The sequence below is a fragment of the Erithacus rubecula genome, assembly GCF_903797595.1.
Source record: "Erithacus rubecula genome assembly, contig: scaffold_608_arrow_ctg1, whole genome shotgun sequence".
NCBI classification, from domain to species: Eukaryota; Metazoa; Chordata; class Aves; order Passeriformes; family Muscicapidae; genus Erithacus; species Erithacus rubecula.
The window spans coordinates 45,777-51,552 of NW_027635730.1; the positions used below are offsets into that span (position 1 = coordinate 45,777).

Consider the following 5,776-nt stretch of genomic DNA (forward strand, 5'->3'; position numbering starts at 1 on the left):
CCGGGGCATCATCCGGGGCCATCTCAAGTTCCCTCAAGGGCTCTCTCAAGGTGGATCCTCATCTTTGGGCATGGGGAATACCAGTGCTGGGAGACAGCAGTGGGCTCGTGAGCATCCTGCTCTGGCACCTGCTGAGGAGGTGGCTCATGTCCTGCTCTCCTGCTCTCCTCCAAAACAGGGAGTTGTCTGGAAAGTTTAGGCCCAGTTCTGAGCACATCCAGCAAAGCCTGGGCATGGGAACAGTGGGGCAAAGCAAACAGGGTCCTTCTCCAGCTGACTGGTGGTTGCTTGTTTCTCTCCCCAAAGTGCCGAGATGTTATCAGTTGGTGTTTATCCATGCGCTCCTTGGACAGGCCATCTGTGGAAGATCTGTTCTATGATCCTTGGCTGCAGGATGTTCATCTGCCCTAGAAGATGGGAGAGATTCACAGGCACCATTTAATCCAGGAGCCTTTGATCAAACAGCTACACACATCTCTTGGTCACAAGAAGCAAAGAAACCCAGATTTTTTGTACCATTGAGCAGGGGTCATCAGATGGGAGCATCTGTTCTGGAGCTGAGCTGGTCTTGCAAGCACTGGCAGCCACCATCCAACCTGGTTTTACCTGTCCTGGTTCAGTGATGGCTGAGTCCCTGGGCAGAGCACAGACAGCCTGGTCTGGCCCCCAGGGAAGGAGAAGCAGCCCCTGGAGAAGCTGTACCAGGTGGGGCTGCTGCAAGGACAACCTCAAGGATGACAACTTCTGCCTGGCCCTGGCCACTGGCAGCTGGAGATGATCGACTTCGATTCTGGCACCTTCTTCAAAGACACTCCAGGCCCAATTTGCAGGTGAGTCCCCCAGGCAGGGGGATGCTCCCAGATCTGGGCATGGCACAGCCTGGCCGGACACCAAAGGTTCCCCCCTTTGCTGGGGTGGATGCAAGGAACTCTTCAGTGGCTGCCAAACTGCTTCTTGGCTCTGGGCAGCTGCTGAGGGGCTGGATGTGCCATGGCTGGCTGCAGGCTGGGCACACGTGCTGCTCTCCTGCTCTGCTGCCAGGGGCAGCAGTGACTGGGAGGTTTGTGCCCAGCTCTGGGCACAGCCAGTATGGCCTGAGCACTGCTGGGTCGGGACAAGGGGGACAGGAGCCTTCGGCTGACGGGTGGGTTCTGGTTTCTCTCCTTGTAGCCGGGCTCTGCGGATGCTGAGGCAGCTCTGGCCTGTGCCAGGGCTCTGCTGGGCTCAGCCCTGGGCACAGGGCTCTGCCCTCACAGGGCTCTGACAGCTTTGCACCAGACGAGCTCGTTCCGAGCGCACCGCCTGAGCTTTCTGCTTTTGCAGCTGAGGAAAACTCTCCTGCAGCCAGGAGATTGCAGTTAGGGACACACACCCAATGGGCAAGAACCCAAACTTTCCATGGCCCCAGCTGAACCCCTGGTTTTCCACTGGATGTTTTGTCTGTCCCACTCTTCATTCCTTCTTGGCTGGAATTGTGCAATTGCACTTTCTTCTTCCTCTAGAAGTGCCACGAGTGGACAAAACCTGGCGAGGGGATGTGTTCCTAAGGCAGTGCAGCCTGGAGCTGATGGATGGAGAATTGCCTTTCTGCACTTCCAAACCAGAGCAAAAGCTGTAAGTGGGACTTTCCATCTTTATAAAATCACTGACAATTTAAAGTAAATGTGCACCTCATTTGAAGGGTGAGAAGAAAGGGCATCTTCTAAAGGATTTGGGGGTTGACAGATTTTATATTCCCAGTCCTGCTTGGAGCGGGCAGGGCACAAAGAATTTTCCTCTTGCTTCAACCACAATTTAAAATAACAATATTGGAAATAAGCCCCAAAATTGTTTTAAAAAGTCTGCTGAGGACAGTAAGATGGATCCATGCCATCAGCACATTTACAAAGTAAATAATTTAGTTCTCGTTTTAAAAAAGTCAGTTACCCCTTTATCCAGAGGTATGAACTATTTTTTACTAACACCTTCATTTTATCTTTCACATCTTTTCTGTGGCTTTTCCTTTTAATTTTTCTTTTCTTTTCCTTAAACCAGAAAACATGCCATAAAAAACAGTGTCCTTGGCTCCTTGTTCCCGTGGGGAGCAGCTCCTTCCCCTGGCTGAGCTGCTCAGGCAGAGCCCGGCAGCTCCTGGCCCTGCAGGGCTGAGGCTTTTCCCCTTGCTGGGCACAGATTGATGGAGCAGCACTGCTGAATACGGGCACACACAGAGGGAGCAGCAGCAGCTGCCTTTGTCCACCTGGAGCTCCAAGGGCCAAACTCTGAGCAGACAGGGCTGGAAGAGATTCACAGGCTCCTTGTTTGCTGTGCTGCCCCACTTTTGCAAGCCCAGCTCTGTGTGGGGCAGAGGGAGAACAAGGGACAACTCCCTCCCAGCCCAGGGACCCCTCTGGCCCTGGGGCTGGGGCACTGTCAGCACCCACTGCTCCAGCCACTGCTTCTGCTGGCACTGACAACAACACTCAAACTGTGGCTGACCCCAGGGAGCAGCAGCAGAGTCTGGATCTGACCCCTGACTCTGGGGCAGGGCTGGGCAAATGACCCCCACAGCAGCAGCAGCAGCAGCAGCAGCAGCAGCAGCACATGGAGCTGACTTTCAGCACAGCCCCTGCCACTCTCCCCTCCTGTGTGCAGTGGTGTCACAGCAGCCTGGGGCACCTGGGAGCCCCCAGTGGCAGCAGGGACTCGAGATGGCAGGTCTGGGCTCCTGGAGGAGTGCAGGGAACAGAGGTGGGGACTCCCTCTCATGTGGGACTTCCAGATGGAAAAGGCTGCTGTGAGCAGGCAGCTGCAAGGACAGAGAAAGGAGGGGCTGGAGCCCTTGATCTGTGCCAGTTCCACAGCCCTGGGCAGCAGCCACGGAGCACAGGGAGAACACAGGGCACAGCAAGAGGGACAAAACCAGTCAAGGTCAGAGACTGGGAAGAGCCAGAGCTGGGAGCAGGAACAACTGCTTCACTGCACCCTTGGAGAAATCTCTTGGCTGGTTCAGAGTGTGAAAGGTGTGAAGAGGAGGGAGGAGGGCACACCAAACAATGCTGCTGGTTCCATACCCTCCCCTCTCAGTGTCCCAGCAGGAATTGTATGAACTGTATTCTTCTCTTCGAGTGTCTGGTTCAGCATGAGCAGCTGAGCACCAGAAGCTAAAGGAGCTGAAGCCTTAGGCCACAAGAGCTGAGCAAGAGGGAGCTTTTTGACCAAAGTAGTGCTGCCAACAGGGAGCTAACTGAGCCCATCAGATGGTATCCTGGAATTACAGAATCTTTTCTTCGGCAAAGTCCTGCTTTTCATCCAGCACTGTCAAGCCCACCACTAAATCACATCCCTGAAGTACCAAGGTCTGGACAAGAGGCCCTGACTAAGGGCTGAACTGCAGGCCCTGAGCCAAAGGTGACCTTTGGATGAACCTTCCAATCAAAGGTTATCTTTGTATCCACTCATTAACGAAATATGCATGGTCATTATCACTCTGATAGATGTGTGCACTCATTAGTGAAACATGGATTGACCTTTCTGTATTTAGAAGCTGAACAAGGCCGTGGAATCCAACATGCCTTGTTTGGGGGTGTATGGTCAAAGTCATCTCCCTTGGTTCCTCCTTGAGCCCTGGCCAGGCTTTGGGAGAAACCAAACAGGAGAGTTAAGCCAATGTTCCTGCACTAGAAGTGATGTCAGATTGTTTATTCAGCACTGTCAGAGTTGAGCCCTGTACTAGCAGGGTTGGACCCTCAGCTGTGGCTGGAGGCACCTGCAGGAATTCCCAAGTGTCCAGGAGTGGCTCTGCAGCCCTTGGCTGTGACAGCTTCCCCCAGCTCATATGTGCACCTGGGGGATCGCAAAGTCTGGGGGGAACTGGGGATGGATCTTTGTAAATCACTGTGGGCAATCTTTGGTAGTGATGATTGGGTGCATTGCTGAGCTTCTCCTTTTGTGATTCTTTGCTGCTTTGAACTTCAGAAAATGACACAATTCCTTCAGTTGGTGTCTGTGTCTTTGGTGCTGACCTTGCCCACTGGTGAAACCAAATTGGCATAGTCTGGCTGGATCACAACAAAATTTCACTTTTTCAATGTAAATGTAAGGAATTAGGCCCATCCAAAATTCCTGGATGCAAAGCCCTTCCCTAGAGTTTGCTGTCTTAGCAGTGGGCTGAGGTCAGAGCACTGTGTGAGCAGTGGGGCAGTCAGTTCAAAGAGGCTGAACCACTGGATGTCTTAAAATGCATCCAAGAATTGTATATGGAAAAAGTAAGAGATCTTGTGGGTTTGGGATGATGAGGATGGATTTTGTTAACAGCATATGGGACACAGCACCAACTGAAGGAGCAATTTTTGTTGGAACACTCCCACATGGAGCCGCAGAAGAATTTTTAATCTTGAGTTTGAATTTCTTTGTACTAGTGAAATAATAATGATCTCAAATATAATCAAATAATATTTTTATTTGTAGATAAAGTAAATAATAATAATAATGTGAAATAATGCTGACAATACTAATGCGTTAGCTTTGGTTGCTCAGGGATGTAACACTAAATGCCCTACAGAAAAGCATTAACAAGGATATAAAGGTCATGGTAAACTTTGTGAGATTATTTGTAATGAGTAAAGTAGGAAGGGATGAAATGGGCTGTTTCAATGGGGTTTGCTGATACTGTGATGTGGAATGTGTTATCTGTTACTGTGGCAAACATGGTGATGAAGATTGCTGGGTTTTTCATATACCAGACTATCCACAAACTGCAGGATTGGTTGAACAGATGAATGTTTGTTAAAAGAACAGTTGAAAAAATGAAGATATGAGAGCCTGTCCTGATGGAAAACCCATCTCCCAGATGTGCTCCATACCCTTAACAATAGGCCCACAGGGAAATGGAAAGCCCCTGGATGTGCATGGCTGCACCCAGGTTGCAAATGCAGCCATGGCCAGTGAGCCTTGGACTTGCTGGGAAATTGTTCTGGGTGTGATGGCCCTGACAGGGCCCCCCAGATGCTGCAGAGGTGGACTTGGATGCAGTGGAATTAATTAGGATGAATTAGAAGCAAATGAGAGTTTTCAATGCAGAAAGAGGAATTCTGATTACTCCAGGACACTTTGGTTGGGGAACTGCTCACTGGAGCTTAGCTTTGCAAAGTGTTCATGTCATGGGAAAAGTAACTGATGCAGATTGTCAAGGAGAAATCAAAGTAATCCTTTTAAACAATAGTGAACAAGACTGGATTATTTGTTCCTATGACACAGTAGCACAATTATTGATATTTAAGTTTTGAAAACAGTAGTGAGAAAAGGAGACCCACCTCAAATCAGCACTGTTTGGAGATAAAGCATTTGGATCCAGGAGCCCTAATAATGGAGGCAAAATGTGGATGCAGAGGCCAAATGGCCCTGCCAGGCCAGCTGAAGGAACAGCTCTGGGCAAAGACAGCACTGTTGAACCCTGGAACCTGGCCAGGAGCCAAGGGAATATGTCCCTGCAGCCGAGTGTCTGTGTGAGAACAAGTGGATGTTGTGGGATATTGTTTTACAGATCCTGCCAGACCAAATCTCCCTGTTTGCCCCAAGGGCCCATTTGGAAAATGCTCTGATCCACGGGGCTCCATGTGAAGGCTGATGTGACACTGAGGGATTTCCACAGGAATTCCAATCAGGAGTCTGGGTGCCCTCAGGGACTGGGACCAGGCACCTCCCCAGCTGGAGGGGAAAGGACCCACCAAGCCTTGTCAGCCACAGACAGTGCAGGAAAGCTGAGCAGCAAAGGACCTGGGGGACATTATTCTGG

The 5,776-nt window shown here is 50.6% G+C and overlaps 1 long non-coding RNA gene across 1 annotated transcript; it reads left to right on the forward strand.

Moving 5' to 3' along the window:
- The first annotated feature begins 517 nt into the window (after nucleotides 1-517).
- Nucleotides 518-2,157, forward strand: LOC306816459. Its single transcript, XR_013777675.1, has 3 exons — nucleotides 518-830; nucleotides 1,171-1,614; nucleotides 2,035-2,157. It is a non-coding gene; the product is annotated as an uncharacterized lncRNA (long non-coding RNA).
- The last annotated feature ends 3,619 nt before the right edge of the window (nucleotides 2,158-5,776 follow it).